Source organism: Nesoenas mayeri (genome assembly GCF_963082525.1).
Source record: "Nesoenas mayeri genome assembly, chromosome: 2".
NCBI classification, from domain to species: domain Eukaryota; kingdom Metazoa; phylum Chordata; class Aves; order Columbiformes; family Columbidae; genus Nesoenas; species Nesoenas mayeri.
Window position 1 is genome coordinate 124233298 of NC_137543.1, and position 22629 is coordinate 124255926.

Consider the following 22629-nt stretch of genomic DNA (forward strand, 5'->3'; position numbering starts at 1 on the left):
TGTGAGTGGAAGAAGGATATCCAAAAAAGTGCCTTCTACTTAGGGAAGCAGCTGTAGATTTTGCAATGGTACTTTTCATGGTAAATGATGGTTCCAAATAAATATACTACAAATATCAAAAAGTCTATAAAATTTTAAGGTTTAATTTGTGGCAAAATCAATAGGGTTTTAAAAAGAAGTACAGTCCATTAACATTCCCTGGTTTTATTGCACAGAGAAGTTTTTTCAGAGTTTCTGCAGGGTTTGCTTTTTGTCAATTTAAAACCTTCAGATTTGTCACAGTGCAAATCTGAGAGAACTTCATAAAGAGGACAGAGGTTACATGACCCAGGCCAATAATGGACTTCTTCCCTTCCCACCAGTGCAGAAATATTTGCCCTGCTTGTGTCTTTGCTGAAAGGAAGAAACTAGTTCAGTTTTTGTGTTTAATTTTATTGCTGGACAGCATAATAAATTTACTAAAGCCTCTAAGTTTTTAACCATGAATATTAACCAAGGTCAGGGTTCAGACCATGGGGTCATTGGTGACTGTGTTTATTATGAGGATGCCCAAGGATAAACCAATGCCTGGGTTTTGTGAGACAAATTTCTGCAAATCTAAGAAATGTGTCACTGCAGGTGGATGAAGGGCTGAAGACAAAACATAACACACAAGAAGAGGGAGAGAAGTAGTGGCTGGTTTCTATGACACTATGTGGAATTGTGAGATGGGCTCTGGAAAGGCTGAGATAAACCAAAATCCAGACGAAAGAAAAAGACAAAGCTGAAAAGTTGTGAAGGAAAAGAAAAAAGGCAAGCAAGATGGGGCAAACAGTCAATTGCTCAGGAAAATAAAATTGCTGGGGCTGTTTACATATAAAACGTTTAGTCTCATGGGGCTTAATTCTCATATTTCTAACACACAAGAATAACCACTACTCCATCTGAGGAAGTTGCTTATATCCTGTGGTGGAAGAATCAGCTCCAGGCATCAGCTCTAGCAGAATTTACTTTTGCTAGATAAATAAAATCCACATTAACTGCAAAATAAAAATCATTTTCACATGAGTTTCTATTATGCTTGCCCAGTCTCTGGTGTATGGAGTAGATATTAGCAGCTTGTCTCATATAAACTGCCCAGCAGGTGGCTGATAATGGCTTTAAACTGGTACCAGGCAGGATCTCGGTGTGGGGCAGAGTCACATCTCTAGTCAGCATTTTAAGCCTCTCTTGAAACCACAGTTTTCATCCAGCATCCTCCCTGCAAGACACTCTTGGTAGTCCGAATTCACTTACAGAAGTTGTTTCACCCTTTGGGTCTTCCTTGAGCAATTTAATTAATATAATAGACATAACATACTGTAGATACTGCAGGTTTATGTGGTTTCTTTTCTGTTTTATAGGTTATAATTCTTTTATGTGGTATGCTAGTGTCCGTACAGTACAGTGTAGTACAATTGTGAGACCAGAGGGCAGCCAAAAGAAAGGTTTTCCCTCGTGTGCGTTTTTTTACTTCTGCAGTTCAGATCCCCAAAAGAAAAGATACTTTGTGTTTATTTCATCTTTATTGTTAAAGGTGGTCTGCACTGCTGAGGTGAGTGCTGCTGTCTGGGGTACCCCTTCCAACTTCTGATGTCATAACTAATGAAAAATGATGGTGTAATGACTACTGGGAAATGATGTAAAAAACCACATACATTCTGGAATGTGGAAAGAAGTTACACATATCCCTCTCATTAATTTAAAATGGCTTTCTTATTTACCTTTGTTCCAACAAGCCAAAAAATAAAGTTCAGTGCAAAGAAAGGCATATTCTGGGCACTAACAGTCTGTGTGTGTCCCATTGTAGAGACAGAGCAGCGCCAGAGGGACCCATTTTTCTGCCTTCTCTAGCATTCTTGATTATTCTTTTAGCCAGATGTCAAACAGAAAACAGACAAACTTTAGATGCCCTTAAAAATGATGGTAATAAGGGAAACATAGCTGGATTCTACTCTTGCAGCTAAATGGCTATTGATTTCAGAAAATGTAAAATCTCATTGCAAGACAGCCACGTACAGCCATCAGCTATGCTCTGCCTTCTTGGTGGTACCTTGTAAAAGGCCCTGTTCTTCCCAAGGAGATGGCTTTTAGATCACGGTTCTGCTTTATAAAAGCCTGGTTGCTATCATTTGTCTCTCTGTTTAGTCCTTCTCCTATTGCAACTATCGGTTGATATTATGTTGAATTCAGTTACGTAGAGCTTAGTTGTATTAGAGCAAAGTGGTGATGATTTTGTGTTAAATGTTGCATTGTAGCACCTCTTTTCATGGGTATAGAAGGATCTGGTGTAGAAAAATAAGGTACGGCTCCAATTCAATGAAGTGGGAACTTACTTGAGCCCAAAATTTATTTCAGAAGTAGCAAGAATTTAATTCAAATATCTGTATTTTAAATATGAAATATCTGTATTTTGAATATGATTTTTTCCCTACTTTTTATCTGTAGCTGTGTGTGTTTGTTTTGTTTGTTTGTGGGGTTTTTTTTTGGTGTTTTGTTTTGTTTTTCCTCTCCCTGAGGAAGTTATCTTTTACTTACCTTATTGGATTTTGCACATAAGGAAAGACTGTAAGAGAAAATATTTTTGCATGTCTTGTTTGTATGCATGCTCTTATATACAAAGAATGTTACAAAAAAACCCAATTTCATTCTTTATCAACAAGGCACAGAGTACAATCAATAATTATTGTACAGAAAATTATAGCTTACCTGTAGTGTTCAATCATAGAAAAGAATAGTGGCAAGATTGGATTTTGTATGGCTTTATGACTGTAAAGGATATAGGATAAAGGGAAATTATATTATTTCTCATTTAACTTTTATATGACCATGTAGGAGAAATGTATGCAGTTGTAAAGTTTTTCTTTATATGATTCCCTCTAACCAGTAGACCCTTTTGTTACAAGATGTTGTTTTGCTGGATAGCCTATAGATGCCTCACAAGCATATTCATATTCTTTATTCTTGAGAAAATATTTGTTTCCAGACTGTATTAACACAAATGGTTTCTCTGTGTAGTGTATGTATCTGCATAATTATGGAAATATGTCACAAATAATTCTACAGGGTCTAGCTTTCATTTTCTCCTGTAGTGATATCAAACAGCAGTATAATTACGAGGAGCAGTATGTAGTGATATCTTTAACTCACAAAGACAAGGCATCACATTTAATACAGTACAAATCCAACATGTTAACACAGCATGACAGCAGTGAGTTCAGACTCTGCATGCTCAGGTGTATGTTGGGATACATGTTGGAACAAAGCAGGAGACAGAGTTCAGGAAGCAGAAGGCTTGTGACATTTATAAAGCTATAATAGAATTTAAAAAATTATATTCTCCTTTCTTTTTGTATGCTAGCAAAGTTGTGATGGCCTAGAATCTGGTTTTTTTTCCAGACATCTTGCTACTTCATTAGCTGTTTGTTTGGTTTTTGTTTGGTGGGGTTTTTTTTTGTTTGTTTGTTTGGTCTGGTTTTGTTTTCTTTGGGTTTTTTGTGTGTTTTTTGTGGGTCTTTTTGTTTGTTTGTTTCTTTTTTAGAATTTCATCTCCTATTTATGTACTCAGATAATAGACAGTGTTGATTATATGGGTGGTGCTTCACCTTGTCTCCAGTTTTGTTCACTTTTGTGACGTGAAGTGCAATAAACACTGAATGCGTTCCAGGTTTCTTTTTCCTTTATGATTGCAAGTAGTATCACAATAAAAATATAGGAAGCATGGGTGACCTGAGTTGAGGATATGGCTTGGACCCCTCTCAGCAGGGCAGTGCATGAGATCAGCTTGAACTACTGCCTCTGGCAGGCTCCAGGAACTTTGTCAGAAGTTCAAAAGGTTTCTGCTCCTGGGATAACCTTAGTGATCCAAGTCTGAAAGATCATTTGTAATGCTATTAACAGATGTGAATGAAGGAACTTAGGAATCAGGTATTTAGGAGGATAAAAAAAACCCTAAGCAACTGGATGCTTGAAGAATCTACTTTGCATTGATGAAGTGCAGAGGCAGTCGGTGTGTACCTGTGTTCAAGGGCCATTTTTGTGCAAATAAATTTGGAATAAGCTATTTTTTCACAATATATACAGCTTGAACCAAGAAGTTTCTGATTTTTTTCACAGTCATATCTCAGAGAGTTCTTGTCATGCAACAGAATTTTCCCTCACAGATGGTTCTTGTATTGCATTTCTAGTCAAAGTATTCAGTAGTAGCAAGGCGTGGAAGGCATCTCAAACAAGCCTCATAACAGAACAAGTTGTTTCAAAAAGATAGATACTGCTTTGAAATTGGGTCCATTTTTTGAAACAGCCTGTATTTTGGGAATCCTAGCAAATGAAAGGCTGTGTGCACGAGAGTGTGTCAGTAACTAGCACTGGCACAAAGAGAACAACGAGTAACGTTAAGACATTAAAAGGCATATGTGCCGGTGCTTGATAGTGGAGGCCAGCTCCACTGTAAGTAAATTGTTCTTTCTTACCAGAAAAGATACATGATCCCTACTGGGATGTTTATGGATCCTACACACCACCTAAGGCAGGAATTCCAAAGTTTTATCAGGCAGGATCAAATCATAAAAGTTCATTTAGGGGAGAAGTAAAATTTCTCAATCTACTTTTTTTTTTTTTTTTTTTTTTTCCTTTTTTTCCTTTGCAGAAATGGAAACTGTCTTACCCTGGTGACATAAATACTCCTGAAAGAGGTCATGCAACAGCTTCTCCCTGCCAAGCAGAGTATTAGGTGTAGCTGGGGGAGCACACAAGAACTGGTTCTATGGCTTGGACAAGGTCCAGATACTTGTGGGATGACTTGTCTGCAGGTCACTTTGGCTGCAGGCATTACCCTCTGGAGCACCTAGATTTAAAGCTTGATTCTAGCATAGTGGTCACAGACCCCTTAGTTGCCGTAGCTCTGTGTCTGTCAGAAGCGGCTACATTAAAAAGTTCCAGTGTGGACCTATACAGCAATGCTTTTTGGTCTGCAAACAGACCCATGGGCTGCACTTCTGGAACCTCTGCTCTGAAGAGGTTGCTTCTGCCAGAAGATGTTGCATTCCAGAAAACTTGTAAGTAATCCCAGTATCTGAGGTCACTTATAAAAAACAGACTGTTTCTTTTTGCTATATGCTTTCTCATTCTGTTATCTTGACCTCTTTTCTCCTCCTTGATTTGTCACTTGAGAATCCACATAAAATGAAGAATGCAGCACATTCAAAGGAAAGTTCCTGGATCTGGAATGTTGCAGCTGTTCTATCTCTGTAGCCTCTTAACTGGAGTTGCAGTTTGTATTACTTGTGCTGAAAAGGGTTAAAAGCTATAGAAAAGATTGGTGTTGGCATCTGTGACAGAGGGTACTGCTACTTAGCCATACAAGAGAGGGGATATGAGCTCCTGAGAGCTGAAAGCACTGTAGATTTTATCATCAGTGTGAGCAAATATAGTATGTGCAGTTCCATGAGAAGGTAGCTTGAAGTCTTCAACCTGACGACTGCTCTTCAGAGCAGTTAAACATTACTTTTAACTTACTGAAAGCTTCTGGGCTCTGGAAGACATCAATATCCTGTATGATTTCACTACTGAAAGTTATCCTAACTGGTAAACTCATATCACTGGTGTGTTGTTCATCATTTTGCATACTAGAAAATATAAACCATTAAGTGTTCCTCTTGGAAACAGACACTTTCTCCTAATTTTGCATACTCGTTATCAGCGTTCTGAGACATTTTTCCCCTATGTCCACTAATTAGACACTGCAACTGGATATAGTGTGAAGAAAATGAAAGCAAAACAATCTGTTTCAGTGGAGCTGCTGGTTGTCATGAGCTCTGAGGGAGATGGTTGTGGTTCTGACTGCATTTCAAAATGAAATGTTGGTGTACCTTATATTCATTTGTAGATTTCTCTATGTAAGATGAAATACATCCCAAATCCTCCAGCCTCCTTTCCTCTGCTGTCAAATCAGTTCACAGACAGGCAGCAGTTACAGATGTACCATCTACATCTGAGAATGCCTTTTTTTTTTTTTTGTGCCTCTTCTTTGCACAGACAGAAGATAAATACTGGCATATCTTGGAAGCTGGGCAGCCAAATATCTTTAGATACTTTTGTTGATTTGTGGGACTGCACCTTGAAGATGATGCCCAGCTGGTGGCAGGTTTGGTTGGAAAGAGTTTGTTAGTTGGCATCAGTTGAATTTAAATGCCAAAAAAGAAGCAAAAAACAACTGGAGTTTGTAGTTAAGGACCAATTCAATATGACAGTATCTTTCCTTTTTTTATTTTTCTTGCACTTGTTTTTAACCTATTACAATTATCTTATATGATTAACTGAACACAACTAACTTAGTTAGAGCTGTAAATTTGACATCTCTACCGTGTCAGACTTGACATCCTCTTCAGAGACATCTGTCCTGGTTTTGTTAAAAGCAAGTTTCTCTTTTAGGGAATTTGCCTGTCAGCTAAAGCCTTCTTATTAGCTGTATTTTCCTGAAAGCCAGATACATGTTTTGGTAGGCATAGCAATGGTATGCAAGTTTGCTGGACTGATAAAGATGGAGGTACATCCCATGAGAGGGGCAATGAGAAGTAGTGGCTGAAACTGACCAATTGAGTATACCATCCCATTCACATGATACTTCATATAAAAGTAGGAGATCACGAGGATCTTGTCCCTTTTCCTTATGGCCGACATTAGGAGAGGACCTTGCAAGTCGTCCCCACGAACTGAGGCCTAGTGACAGACTGAATCCAGTTCCGGTTGGCTGCAGAGTCCAGTCCAGGACTTTGGGTGCCAGCCCTACATCTGCCAGAGCAGTTGCCGAGACTTTCAAGATTGGTTTTGTATATTTTATATTATTTCCTCTATTTTTATTAGTAGCATTAGTAAAACATTTTTAATTTTTCCAACTCTCTTCTCCCTGTCCTTCTTTCCCTCCCAATCGCCTGTCCTTAGTGGGAAGGGGGGAGAGGGAGGGGCTAAAGGGCAAGAGGCAGGGAGAGGGGGCTAACAATACATCTGCCATGGTTTTATTGTCACCCTGCAATCAAACCTCGACAACATCTTTCTATTGGGAATGACTTCTAAGAGTTAACCTGAGGGTTACATTACAGCTCCTCTCTGTGCTAGAACTGCTGTGTGTCAGAAGGTCAGCATGAATAGTAAAAATCTGTAGCCTGGAATAATCCAACCTGACAGAAACAACTTGAACCTACATTATAATTAGCATGCTGGGACTTAATTCCTTAGTAAAGCACACTACTTCTCTCACATGGGAATGTAAAAATGCTTATAAATCTAATTAAAATTCTTATTTGAAAAAAATTATCTCAGCTTGGACTCTCTTGGGCATTTAACCTATTTCCCTCCCCTCCCCCCCCCCCCCCCCTTAATGTAGAAGGTTCTGTTCTTATGGACATTATGATATTGATAATAGCAGATAGTATGATAACATAATCAGAAAATCAATTCGTGAAGTGATTTTACAAGTCTATTTTTGTTTATCTTGGCCAGCCTTAATTCTCTGACTTGAGAAATCAGCAGTCTTTCAGCACTCCTTGCTGAAAGACTCTTGCTGACCCTGTTGGTTTCTATTGAACTAGCTCCCCAGCACATGGTTAGAAGTTATGTTTGCCTTTTACTCAGCAGAAATTTCAAAGTTTCAGCCTGTCTCTAATTCCCAAACACTTGCAAAAAAAAGCCAACACACAGGAGGGAAAAAAAAAAAATAAATTCCAGCATGAAAAACAGTCTTGGATGCAAATACTAACAGGGCAGAAAGTGATAGTCTTCTACAGCTCAGCTTTCTTCTTCCCTTTGCATTTTTTCCTTTTTTTTCCCCTCTCCCATAGCTCACCAGCATCTGACTTAAAAGGACACCTCAGAAAGGTCAGTTGATTATAGATGGAGGACAGCCTTAGTTGAAGAGGAGAATTTACATTTAGGAACAGATAAAAGATATATAAAACCATATGAAACTTTTTTCTGAAGTGGTTGTAATTTATACTTGAAAGGGTCACAATGACATTGCTTCTCTGCACTTGTATTGGGTGCTTCATTTTAAGATCTCAGAGGCTTTTACAGAGTGAATTTAGTAGTAGTCTAACCTCCTACTTCACCTTTAACAGATTTCAATGACAGAGTAGGAGAACTGTTAGGCGTGGGAGAGGACATTGTGGATTCTGTTAATGCCAATTTAGGCTGACATGCTCTCTCCAGTAAATGACATGTTATCTGGCCCTCACCAGGCTGGCTATAGAACACAGAAGATCACAGGTGCTGTCAAAACCTGATCTGGTAGAAAGGTGTAAAACAGGGCAAGGTGTAAAATTTCTTTCACAATCTGAGCCAGAGATGCATGATAAAGCTGGGGGGCCATTGCGCCTGAATTTGGCTAAAACATAAATGGCTACCTAGGATGATATTGTTGATTAGTTGTCTAGACCCCCCCTGCATGTTCAAGGAATGGAACAGGCACTTCTGCCACACAGTTTCTGACCTGTTTTAGATGTCCCTCTTAGCACCATTAACTAAAAAGGTCAGGTAGACGTTTAAAGTTAGGTGAAATTACCTTTCCACCCCCTGCCAAAAGCAAGCCCGTCATGGTGTTAAAGGATTGGCTGAGAGGGAACTTCTGAATCAGATCTTTTGATTCCTGGGTGAAGAGTCTAGTAAAAAGAGAGTACTCAAGTAATTATGATTTTAATGAAAGTTCCAAACTGCTGTGCTTAGTGCTGGAACTGCAGGTGGGTCTTTATGCAGTGGGCATACTGTGAGTTGTCTTAAACAATTAGATCCTATGGAGATCAAAGTGGAGGAATAATGTCTTTATGTTCTAATGTTTGGGCCACAGCAGATAAATATCCAGGTCCCTGAAGAGTCATGATGCTGAATCTGTAAGCACATTTTATCAGTGTCTCCAGGACTGTGCAGTTAGGTGGACAATGAAATGTAGCTTTTTTGGTTGCTTTGTGGACACAGAATCATCAACAGCCCTGTTTTCTATGTAACACAGAGAATTTAAGTTTTTAAGTAACTTGTCCTATATTACACCAAAAGACATTCCTGGAAATGGAGATGACAGCATTAGTATACAGAAGATGGAAAGGGCTGTGTTGAGTACACTTCATAGGTGCTGCTTGCAGTCCAACCAAGCGTGGATGAAAGGTTAAGACAAAATAGATGGGGAAATAGCCCAGTTCATCTTCCTTTGGTTGGTGACACCTAGGTCTGATGTTCCTCCTGCTGGGATCCTTCTGCTTTGAGGCAGCTGAGGAATTACCTGATATGGAGCAGCTATTCTCTAGGAATGCCTCCTGCTTTCTTTAGAGACCAGAGCTTCATGACCTTTACAGATGGTGGGAAGCCTGCAGAACAAGAACCTAGCTCTGTTTTACACTCTGCTATTCTGTGGGGTTTTTTCCAACCTAGTATATTAAAAGCTGCTGTCCTTTCAGTTACTCTTTCTGCATTGTATTATGTGGGTTTTTTTGTTGAGATTTCAGCCTGCACAGCTTTCTAAACAAGCTCCTAAAACTTAAAATCTTGCATGCATTTGCAGAAGCAGCGGGTGCCGAGGAAATGGCAGTCACAGTGCTGCCACCAATTTCAGAGGCACAGCAGGAATGGTCTTTAAGAGTAAAGCTAGACTTGCAAGTGCTCTAAGTTCTTGGGGTATGTTCCTTATTAGAAAACAAGTCTCCTTTCTTAGAAGACTTAAGGCAAAGAAATAACTCCTTGCCAAGATAATGTCTGCTACTCTTGGTTACTGGCCTCACTAGACCTTCCAGGAAAAAACCTGGTTTAGGCACAGGTGGATTTGTGCTGTTTCAAGAGAGTGTTTTATAGGAAATGACTAAGCTGTACCACAGTCAGTTCTGATCTTGGCAGATTAAAACCTTTTGCCTGAGTGAGGGATTCAGCAGTCCTCTATGTGTCCCCTCCCTTTTGTCTACTTGTCCAAGGTCCTTTGACATGTTTTGTCATCTTAACATCTGCAGAGAGAACTAACTTTATGTCTACCCACCATTTGCTGGGTAGATGAAAATCTACTTCACGACATGGCAAGACACTCTTTCCACTAATAAAGGCCCACAGAGATTTTCTTGAAGTTCAGACACTGTTCAGAAGATTGAAATACTTCTGTTTAGTTTGTGTTCCCTATTTTCAGTTTTCACATACTCTCCACAGCTCTTCCTTTTTTTTTTTTCTTTTTTTTGAAAGAAATTTTTTAAACATCCCCGCAGAGTCTGTCTTTGTGAACTGCCTCAACTTAGGAGGTAATCAGAAGAGGTTTCTTGTGGAATTCAGGCAGTATTTACAGCCTGATTAATGCACAAGTGGCTTACTGCTTCTCAGTCTTTCTGTACTTGTATTACAGTAGCATCTAGAGATCATAGCTCTGTCAGGTTGGTATTATACAAACATGACCCCTTTCCTACTGTGAAGATTCTTAGATACTCAAATTAGAGAGAGTCAAAGTTTTATCTCTTTTCCCTTGGTTCAGAGTCTTCGTATCCCTCACTGCCTTGTTATTTTGAGAGTGAGAGCAGGCTATCTTGATCTGGAATTCCTGTCCCTGGTCTCCTGATCTTTTCCTTTTTTTTTTCTGTGGAGGGAAGTAGAAGGTTTTGTTTATTATTAACACAATCACAATAATACTTTGCGGGGTTTTTTTGTAGCTTCAATAACATCATGTGTTAAAAAGAAAGCAACAGGGAGGGGTAAATGACAATATTGAGCTGATAGCCTGGGAGGTTGATGAAAGCTGGTGATGGGGTTGGAGCTTTGGGAAGCTCACATGGCTCTGACCTGGGGTATCATAATAGTGATCAGTCCATCAAGTAACAAACTCAGTCATAAAAGGAAGCAAGTGAATATATATCAGAAAGTACATTAGCTGCATAATATTTTTCTGGGTCATTCTGAATGACATATTTTGTGAAACCCTTCTTTGATTTTTTCATAAATATTTGTTACAAGCCTCTGCTTTCTTCCAGTGGCTTACTGCTAGTGATTTCATCTTATTCTGTATGACTTTTTAATAATATACTGGGGATTTATTTCTTTCCTTTATTCTCCAGAACAGACTTAATAACTTAGAGTCTGGGCTTCCCTAGAGCTTCAACCATATTATTCTCTTGTTTTCACTGTTCCATCTCAACTGTAAATTGCATTTTCTGTCTTTTTCTGGCATTAGGCTGAGCTGTTCTTGTCCCTCTTCTTCTCATCAGAAGTCTGGTTTATTTTGTTTAATTTAATACCTTTTCCACTGGAGGTAGCAGAATGCTTAAGAAACTGATAAGCTATGTTTTATTTGCCTTATTGTCTCTCTTGCTGTTTAATAAGTCTGGTGCAGTGCTTTCCCAATGGATTTCCTATGTCTCCTTTGTGTACAAGATTTTCAGCTGTTAAAGAGCGTGTTTTCTTGTTGGTGTCAGTTGGTTTGGGCTGATGGGTTCTTCCCTGTTGTTTGACTGGCACATTGTAATGTCAGCTCCACCACTTTTCTCCAACTTGATTATCTACTTGATTGTTGTATACTTCCAGAGCTCTAACTATTTTTTGAATATTGGTCTTGAAGTTTTTCCACTCTTCCCATTAGCTTTTTCACAGGGATGCAAAGTGATTTTTCCCAAGGGCACACTGAATGTTAAGCTCTCTAGTCACACACACATATTTATTACAAAAACCCTGTGATGTCAAAGACCATTCAATTGGTTGTGACAGGGTGACTTCAGAGTCTCACTGCTCTGCTGTGGCTGACCAAGAAATGGGCACTGAAACAGACTGAGAACTATCCTGTATGTACCTAAGAAAGGCTTAAATACTGTTTTTTGGAGGTGACACACAAAGTGTGAACCTCTCTAACACCCCTGTGACAGCTGACTCTGAACACCTTCTGTAAGGTGTACAGAAACACAGCATTACAGACCTGCCTGGAGACTGATTAGTTATCCCTACCACCCCAAGAAAGAGGGATCAGGTTGTAGGTAGTGAAAACAGAAATGACAAGCAAGAAAACAAAAACTTCCCTGTCAGAAATGTAAAGTCATGTTCCTAAAGCACTTGTATACCTGCATTTCCAATCAGTGTGCTGTGGAGAGCAGGATTTGGGAAGCTGAAGGACAGGCATAGATGCATGTATGTTCTCTGAAATCCACAGCAGAAGCGTATCTCTTGAAATGCGCAGTATATGGGATATGATTTGTATGGATCTGAGGCTCAGATTTTCTGGACTGAATCTTTCATCATTCCCGTCCAGGTTCTGCCACACATTATCACACTCAGATCTTTGTTTTGTGAACATCTCCATGGAAGACAACAGAATAAGTCACAAGCAGAAGTGAGCCTGTGTGTCTGCACTGTAGACTGCATCAGCCTGGGCAAGGCACTGACCTCTTGCTCTTGCAAACTGGATGTGCTGTTTGTGCAGTGAGTTCATTGACTACAAGCTCAGCTTTGCACATTTGGGTCAGAGCAAAGTGCCGTGTGTGGAAGATCAGTTTGCAGGACAGGGAGCATCTGTAAAGCCTTCCTTTTCTGGGCTTTTGTATTATATTACCAAGTGAATGAATGCAGGTCCTCTAAATGTCTCACTTCAGTTTGTCCACATAGAACTCCTAGGAGGAAAGGTTGTAACTGAAACTTGGAGAGTTTAAATGGCTTTAATAAGCTTCCATAAGCAGTTTGCAAGAGGACAGAGACAGAGGCTTGGTGCCAACACTGTTCTACTAGTGTTCCAGTCACATAGGAAAGCTTTCATTCTGGAGATTTCTGCTATTTGTCTTTCAGGAACTCACTGTTGAGCTTGATTTAGTGCAGCCCCACAGTTCTCCTTTTAAAGGTATATTTCAAAGCAGGGTTTTTTATGAACTTGTGGGTTTAATTTTCTTCTGTGATGCAGGAATGTTATGATTGCAAAATCACAGAATGGTTGAGGTTGTAAGTGACCTATGGAGGTCATCTTGCCCAGTCCCTCTGCTCAAGCAGGGATGCCTAGAACTCATGCTGGTCCATGTCCAGACAGCTTTTGAATATCTCCAAAGATGGACATTCCACAGCCCCCTAGGCAGCCTGTGCCAGTGCTTGGTCACCGTCACAGTGAAAAAGTGTTTCCTGATGTTTGACAGTCACCTCCTCTGTTTGATTTTGCACTTATTGCTTCTGGTCCTGTCACTGGACAGCACTTAAAAGAGTCTCTGGCTCTATTGTCTTTACACTCACTCTCTCTCCCTTCAGGTATCTATACACATTGATAAGGTCTTCCAGAGCCTTTTCTTCCCTAAGTTGAACAGTCATAGCTTCTCAGCCTTTTCTCACAGCAGAATTGCTCCAGTCCCTTCAGTATTTTCATGGCCCTTCACTGGACCTTCTACAGCAGCTCCCTCTTGTAGTGGGGAGCCCAGAACTGGACAAGCACTGTAGTTATCTCACTAAGGCTGGGTAGAAGGAAAGAGTCACCTCTCTCAGTCTGCTGGCAACACTCCTCCTACTGCAGCCTAGGATACCATTAGCCTTTGTTGTGGCAAGGACAGCTATGTTCTTCTGTTTTTAAGGAAGATTTTAGGGTTGTATCTTCCCTCCTGAAATGTGAATGTTTGTAGGTCTGTGATCTTAAGAAGAGAGCAGCTTTAGACAGAAATATTTTTCTCAAAAAGTTATTCAGTGCATTTAAAGGAGTATTAATAAAAATAAAACCTTTAGGGAAGTCTGACAAAAAGTACTTTCTCTCTGTTTCTTAATTTTTTGTGATGTCTTAATTTCAACCATTCTGGACACTTCACAGTGTCTCAATTTTCAGTAGAAAAGCGATTGGAAAAATGCTTTTCAGGCGTCTGTTTAAAAATAAAATAAAAACAAGCTGCTTTTTTTTTTTCTTTTTTTTCTCCTGGGCAACTTGGAATGTTATATAGCTGCAGACTGCCAATGCTACTCCCTCTAGAGAGGCTATGTAATATGTGATAGATTTTGTCTTCTCCCTTGCCGTAGCCTATTTGGATTGAACTTTTTTCATTGCACAGTGTTGTTTTTATGAGAATAATATGTAGATTATTAGTGGAATTGTTTTTCTCTTTTGTGTGGCTGTGAAGGAGGAAACAGAACAAGGAATTTCACTGCCAGGTACTCCCTCAACAAAAGCTGGAGGCAATATAATTTTCTAGGTTGTATGGATTACTATGCAGAGGTCTTCAAGAAGGCATCTAGATTGTATTGCTGTAGGGTGCAATAGATATATTAAAACATGCAGAAAATTGAAAACAGGTGATTCTTGCTACATCACATAGCTCTAAGAATGGACTCCATCAGCTTGGGAAACATCATGTCATGACTGCTTTATTTCATTGTTCAATCTTTATGTTTGTATTGGTAGGGGGGAATACACCTGCTAATCTGTATCAGTGCAGTTAAACCTCAGTGATGTATACTACTTCTGAGGACTGGGTCATGCTGAAGGTTCCTCATTAACCAAACTTCCAGGTGAATGGCTGGCATGAATCTCCTGTGCCCGAACTGTAGATTAAGCACATCAATAAAATGACCAAATTGAAAGTGAAAGGAATCTTTGCAACATGCTGCACTTCTGCTTTCTGATAGTTATGCAAATGATGATTAGAGTTAAATGTGAGAGCAGAAAAAAAGAACATTTGGAGGTCAAACTTGGAATGAAGGACAGTTAGAGACCTTAGAGACAATGTCAAATCTCTGTTGAAGGAAAGCATTCACAACCAGAAAGGGGACAAATAAATGGGATGTGACAAGACATAAAGACAGTTTCCAGGTGCCATGGAGAGATGGCATAGAACAAGAACACTTTGCAAAGTGTTCCTGGGCAAAATCTCAGTTTGGTTTGGAAATACTGCTTGAAGTCCAGTGCTACTTCAGACCACCTTTGTCTGAATAGGGAGCAGGAAATCTCACTCTCTGCATAGGCACTTGAACGCTTGGCATCCCAGGCCACCCTGACTCCAGAAAGTGTGACAACAGACTGAAATCAGCAGAAATTGCTGACCTTCTCACAGCTAAAAAGGATTTCACTGTGTGTTTTGAGTGGGAGTTTTGAGATCTCTTTTAGGTAGAGTGTACTCATCTCTGCATCCCTGGGCTGCCATGGACTTACCTCCATTAAGGACCACAAACCCAGGCATTAGAAGCAGAACACCTATAACCTCTTCTCACCTCTGCCTCTAATTTGTTTCTTGATTATGAGCAACATACACAATTATATGTCCAGAGCTTGGCCTGCTTGTCCGTGTAATATAGGTTAGCTCATTTCCAAAGTTTACTTCACAAAAAACTTGTACTTACAAAGGGATATTATTACATGGTGTAAGGTAGATAGAAATTAGGTGGTTTTAATTATTAATAGTTGACTGATTTTTATCCAAAGGATTCGTATGGGAACTATTTATACTACTAATTGGGAGTAAGAGGTTCCCATTATATGGAAGTCTAGACTGAATTTTTTTCTATAATTCTTTCCTTTGGTTTTATTCTGTCATCAAAATCTTGACAGGCTATCAGTACAATGTCCAGATTTCCATAACAAATAACTGCCAAATATAAGACTGGAAAGCCTACTTTTTTTTTTTTTTTTTTAAAGGCAACAACCTCTAAATATTTTATGATGCATTATTCATTACATACATTTTAAACAAAAGCATTGTATATGCAGCTTGTTCCTATTGCATTGAGATTTCCACCGTTGTTTTAAAATTTCACTTTATGCTTGCAATTGCTGCACCTAACCATAATGTATTTTTAATAATAATAAAAATGTTGTTATAAAGGTACAAGAAATAAAATAGCAGAGGGTTGTAGAATGATATTAACACAGTATGCTTTTCATATGGTTCATAGACATTGCCACTTTAAATCATAACCATACATTTTCAAAGACCTTCTTGGTTTGAAATAAATTAGTGTTGCAAAATCAGTCACAAAATTTCCTTGACCTGAAAGTTTGCCAGTTTAGAGAATGGAAAAAGAGGGGTAGCAAACATAAGTGTATTGAAATGTTTTAGAATATAATAAATTAATTCTATTAAACTCACTAGAGCAGATTCAAGAATATTTAAAGTTTATTTGTACAGCTTTGCGTGGATGCTTTGTACAGGACATATTTGAAACATAGCCTTCTGAGAGTGAATTTCAGTGATTTATTAAATTGATTTTCATTCAGTGTGTGTGGTGAAAATTTTAATGTATCTAAATCTGGGCACTGTAAAGAGATCTTTCATGCTCTGACATTTGTACCAGTCACAGTGTATGCCTGCAATATTGAAAAAAAGGAGCTTACCTTGTAAAACAAGGACTTCACAATCTCATTTGCATAGATTTTAAAGATTCATTTTGGATTAAGTATTTACTCTGCTTTAATAAAAGTCACAGCCCATGTTCACTTCACGCTCTCATTTTAAAACAGTATCCCCACATGGTACATAACATGGAACAAAATTTGAGCTGTTTAAAAGCTGACTCAGTTCAAGGCTCACAACCTGACTGATGTCGAGTGTGAGGATTTGTATTTCTTCACAGATGAAAGATTCTCATTTCTCATACGTAATTTCCCATTAAGTTTCAAATGCGGAGCAGTATCAGGAAGGGGAGATGCAGTTGTCTGGATGCTTTTCAGAGGAAAAAGAATGAACTGCCCTCAGGAGCTGAAATGTCTCAACAGTTTCTAGAATTTCCTGTTGAAGAACTGTCGTAAATCGTAAATTCATACCTTTAAGGCATAGGAGCCAATGTCAGGCTCAAGAATGACAGAGGTTTGAAGGATGATAGTTATTGACCAGTACTAGTCCTACCCTGATCATACCCTGAGGACTTTGTTCTTCCTATAAGTGCTCTTAGGTTTAATTTTCTACACTGGGAGCCCAGCCTATGGGATATTTTAGATGCTGATCTGTTTGTCTATTGACATCACAGGAAAATTTCCCTTATTGCTAAACAGACTTGAGAAAATTTCCAAATGAGTATGTTCTAACGCAATGAATACTTCTGGCTTTGGTTTCTAATCAAGACTTGGATTTAAGTGGTGTTTGCAGGTTGCTTGCATTCACGCTTGCATGTGTGTTGCTAAAGAGAAGCTGAATCATAATATGGCTTCCAACCCTCAATTTCTCTCTTATGTTTCTGTCCCTCTACTGTTTTTTGGAAACTCATTAATTTACCCTTCTTCCAAATCTTAACTATATAAGAAGCTTTATGAAACTTTCATATTCCAACACAGGAGCTCTGGAGCACTTGTATTTTAGAACTTGTGTCATCTCTATTTTTGACTAATCTTTTTAATACTTGCCTTCATTTCAGCATCTGCTCTCAAATCTAGGAAGGAGGCAGTGCTTGGCACTGCATTTGAAATACACAGAATAAAAAAATGTATAAAAGATCCATCGTAGTTTGGATACTCTTGTTTAACACCGAGGGGTAAAAAACAGCTGTTCTATCACATTTATCCATAACGAAGTTTGCCAATGTACACAGGAAAAGGACAGTTTAAAACTTGTATGCTTTAGTTACCTTTCTCCGTTCTGATTTATCATTCTACTTTAATTTTTAAATATTTCATTGCATCTTGATCATACATTTAAAATTTAGCTTGGCATGAAATGCATAAACTGTATTATTAATATCCCATTATTTTATGATTCTACAAGAACAGATTTGAATTGTCACTTTAAATCAGACCATAAGTCAAAGTAAAGATCTTAATAGGCTGCTTAGATCTGTATCTTCACCTAATTAAACAGTAATTTGGCAGTCTCTTCTGCTGAATGTAGTGAGATAGCTAGTTAGTGTGATATGCCCAGGCAAATATATTGTGTTGCAATGATGGAGACAATTCCCTGTGGCAATTGCACTGGCAGTTGAGCTGATTCTTCTTGATACACTGATTCAGAGTGTTCTTGATGTTGATTAAGGAAAACGTGGCTTAAAGGCTCCTAATGTGAATTCTAGGAGTTGGGCTGAATATCACTTGTGTCACCCAAGATAGTCTTCCAATATTCTTATGATATTCATTCTTTTCATTGCAATAAAATGCCTCTTCTTTGGAATCTAATTGGATATTATATATATATTGTATGCTATCGGTGAAAGTACTTAATATTCATAAAATGCATCATACATTTCATAGGGAATAGACCCTGTACTTCATAAGGACACCTAAGCTCCACTACTTAGCACTGGTGTTTTTGACAACTGAATATTTTTCTAGATGTCCTACCATCAACACTTCTGTACATCCAGAAAGCAGCTACAATACATGTGTTGAGAAACTGAGCAAACTCACTGTAATTCCTGTGGTACCTGGAGCACTTGAACCATATCTGAGTGGGATTCACACATCTCATTATACAGAATCACTCCTGACTTTGCATCTCAAGGACTCTGGAGGTAAATCTAAAAATCTACAAATACCTTGTAGATATTCTTACTTTTTATTTCAAGTATTTGATTTAGCACTGTATTTTATAGTGTCTTCTAAGGAAGAAAAGAAATGTTCATAAAAAATCCGTGTTGTAAGCAAAGTGATGGTGTTATTAATGCCTTAAGGTAGCTATAAATATTTAGTCTAACCCATATTTATAGTTTACTGAGGAGAAATGTCATTTTAGATGGTCAAATATGTTTGGACTGGAAATGGCTAAGAACTGCTACAAGTGAATACTCATTATGGAATGTAAACATTTTCTGTGGATGAGGTAGATTTGCTTACAGCAATACTTCTTCAGACACTACTAAATAAAGCAAAATAAATAGAAAATACCGCTGCTGGTCTTCTATATTCTTCTCAAAAGAGACTATCTTTAGTAGGCCACAGGCAATTTTCTACCTCCTTTTGCTGCTGTCCATGTTTGTCAAAAGAACCCCAAACCCTGTAGGTAGTGAAAGCTGAAGATGGAAGGTGAAAGGGAAAGTGCTCTGTTAAATACAAACTATGTTTTTCTGATGTTTCATGTATCATTTTTTCATTGACTTAGAGAAATATTTGTGTATTTTGTTTGTTCCTGTACTTCGGTTGCTGTTTATAATGTGTACGATGTACATTTAAAATTCTATTATACAACCAAAGCATAGTTCTTCCAATAATATTGGAAAAAAGCAAGGTGATGGTAAAAAACCCAAATCTGTTACGAGCAGGCGTTATAGAAGATGTGCGTCTCTCCTGGGAATAAAGAAGCAGTTTTGCCTTCAAACTAGAACTTGAATTTTGCTGAAACCAAAGACTGAATTTTGAGAATTACTAATATTGGAGAGAGGATGATGAATCAATACTTAAAACAATCGTATGCGACATGAGGTAAGATTCTGAAGATAAACACACAAAAAGAATGATTTAAGGTTGTGTTCTCATATTTATTTTACTTCTTTTACTTTCACTGAATGCAACCTCAGATCTACCAAACATGATTAGCGTTTCAGTCTTGCTGTCAAATTAGGAGAACAGCAAGGCAGGAAACAAGTGTCATTAAACTGCTGCCTGTTAAAAGAAAAAACAGAAGCAGCCAGATGCTGGTACTTTAGTCTCGTCTTAAGCTTTCGGCTTTGGACTTCAAGACTTTTTACTTTCTTGTAGTATAAATGCGTAATTTCAGCTTCTTCAGACATCCTTGATTTCATTATAACAGTGATATTCAGCTATACTGATATTCTGTGAAATGCTCAGAAATTGCATTTCATAATTTTTGTTTGTTAAGGATAGTAATGTCATCTTTTGAACTACCTTTGAAAGCATGCCTAGCAGTCTCTTCTTTTGAGCAAAACCTACTTTTTGTCTGTCTTTCTGTGGGACAACACCATTTCATAATTTCCATTTTCTACAAAAGGGACATCTCTGTGCCTTGCTTCATGGTAGCAGTCATCCATAAAGCCACAGCCTGGCTTTTTCAAGAAAAAAATGCTTTTTTGCCGATGAAGTTGAGATGCAGATCCTCATTTAAGACTTGAGACTCTTCTTGTCCTGTGCTGGTGAGTCTCTCCAGAAAGCTACATTAAAAGGAAAGGGGAAAGAAAAACAGAAAAAAAAGACAAAGGTGATTCATCCACCTATGAAATGCCACTGGCTCTGTGGCCACGAGGCACAGCTACAGGAGCATCAGGCAGCCTGTAGAGACTCCTGCCAAGAAAACCAGAATGTGTGGTGTTTAGTTTAATAGGATTATTTTTCACTGCTGAAAAGACACAAAGTGGATATTAATCTGGCTAGGACTTTCCAGTGGATGATCTCGCCTGCTCCCTTCAAAATGCTGGTTCATCTGATGCTAAATGTGATCCTGATTTACTAAAGCACAGGACTGGAAATGTATAGTTGGTGTATAAGGAGCCATATGAGACCTTTACAAGTTACATTTGTGTAAGAAAATGTACCAAGTCTATGTCTTTAGCCTGGAAAACAACACTTCTCTGTAGAAATTCTTTCTCATCATGCAGACCATGATATTTAATTAACAGTGTTTCCATAACTGTAACAACAAATGGAATCTGATTTCCCCTGGCTTTGATTTTTTCTGATTGATTTTGTTGTCTAAGAAAGTGTAGTCTCCTTGGAGCTTTCCCATAGTGGAAACAGTTAGGAGGAGTTGCCTTCTCATGTATTTCCAGAGTTTCTCTATTTTTAAAAAGTTGCTAGGATCCAACCTATTTTTCTGATCTTGATCTCTCAAATTCAGTTCAAATCAGTCAGTGGGCTCAATATTTATTGAGGGTGACAAATATGCAAGTAGATACAAACAAGAAGCACTGTCCTACTGGAAAACCAGCAAAAATCTAACAAGAAAGCTTGTGCAAATGGAATATTTTTTTAAGTTTCCTAACGCTGAAGATTTGGACAGGGAGAGGAGGAAAGCTGCTACGCCATTCACAAGTTGAAAGTGGCATGTAGTACAATATAGCAAAGTCAGCATACTTAGGTGAATTCAGTGTCTTGTAGACAATCTGTCAGAAATGTTCCTTTCCTATGAAATGACGCTCAAAAAAATAACTGTTTTGCTTCTCATGTTATCTTGGCTATTAAGAAAGTTCATTTAATTTATTTATACCTTATTTTTAGTATGTTAGAAGATAAGTAAATGACCTATCGGCTGCTTGGCACTTTAGCTGAGCACACAAATCTTGCCTAATGTTGGAATATTTTAAACAGGAACCTTTTTATACAACCTGCATGTAAACTCCAACTTTATTTTCTCTGAGTTGCTTTTCAAACATTAGAGTATTTAAGTGTTTAGATATTTTTCCTAATGCAATGGAAATCAAGTGCTCCTATATGTTTTTGGACTGTTGTTAGTCTTATTTTACAAATTCCATTAGTAATAATTCAACAATTCTTATGACCCTCGGCCTTTTTTGAACTGCAGGTATAAAAAATATGGACAAATGTACGTTAACAGCAAAGGAGGTTTTCTTAAGCCTCTCTGTACATAATTTGTCAATGTAGTAGAAAATCAAATTTAATCTATGTGTAATAAATTGAGCTGACATTTCCCAAACAAAGCTTATTACTCAAGAATGGCAAAGCGCTGGCTGTAGTAGCGACTTCAGCACTGACTCATTACAAGAGTGGCTCAGTGCCAATCACCAATTTTCATTTGCAAAGAGCCCTCAGAGCCTGTTCTGCTACTTGGAATTGCTGCTGTTTTGGGCTAACACTATCAAGTTAATTTCAGTCTTGTCTCCTTCTCTTTTCTGGGCACAGCTAAAGTTTCTTCTGCCTTCATGCACTAGGGGAACAGCGTGTATGCAAAGTTATTTTATTTTATTGTATTGTATTGTATTGTATTTTATTTATTTTATTTTTTTAAATTTTCTTTTTTTCCTGTTTTTCCCCACAACCTCCTTTAACATCCAGAGCCAAACAACTAGTGGCTTCAGGGCCACGCTACATTGCAGCCTTGCCTTCAGATCTGTAATGCCAGAGATTCAATGCTATTTCAGCTAGTGTCACACAGGGGCAAATGTAAATTAAAGTACAAAGGCATCTCCATGGTTATATTATGCATACAAACTGTAAAAAAACATTACAGAAATCTGCTTTTGCCATATGTATATTAGCAAAAAGATTGCCTTGGGGCTGAGCTGCAGGCCTAGAAATGACTTTTCCTTGCTATATTTTTATGATGTGCTGTTTTTTCTGCAGAGAAGTTCTTTAAGGCTGATATTTGCAAAAAAAAGATTTATTTGTCTATTATTCAGTTGTCCATCATGGGCCAGCAGATCTCTCTAGCTCTGAAAAATCAGTCCAAATTAAATGTAAATTGCAACACCAAAATATTAGCCACAGTTGTACTGTGAGCTTTTAACTTTCTGAGGCTCAGGGTTCAGACTCTTGACTGTTTAACACGAGTAAGAATGCTTCTGTATTTCAAGTGGGTATGAAACGTCATTGATTAATAGTAGGATTGATTTGTAGTAGGTTTGGAAAGCATGGAAATGTTTTGGGAAGTCACAAAATTTATGTCTTTCATCCATTATGTTTTTGATTCACAAGAGTCCTAGCTAATCTTAACTGAGTTTTTAGTAAAAAGCATGTTGGAAGATAGAAATTTGAAAGCTGCTTCCAAACCATGAAGCACACACAAATGTACAAAAGTAGCCCAGTCATGCTGATTTTTTGATCCAGTT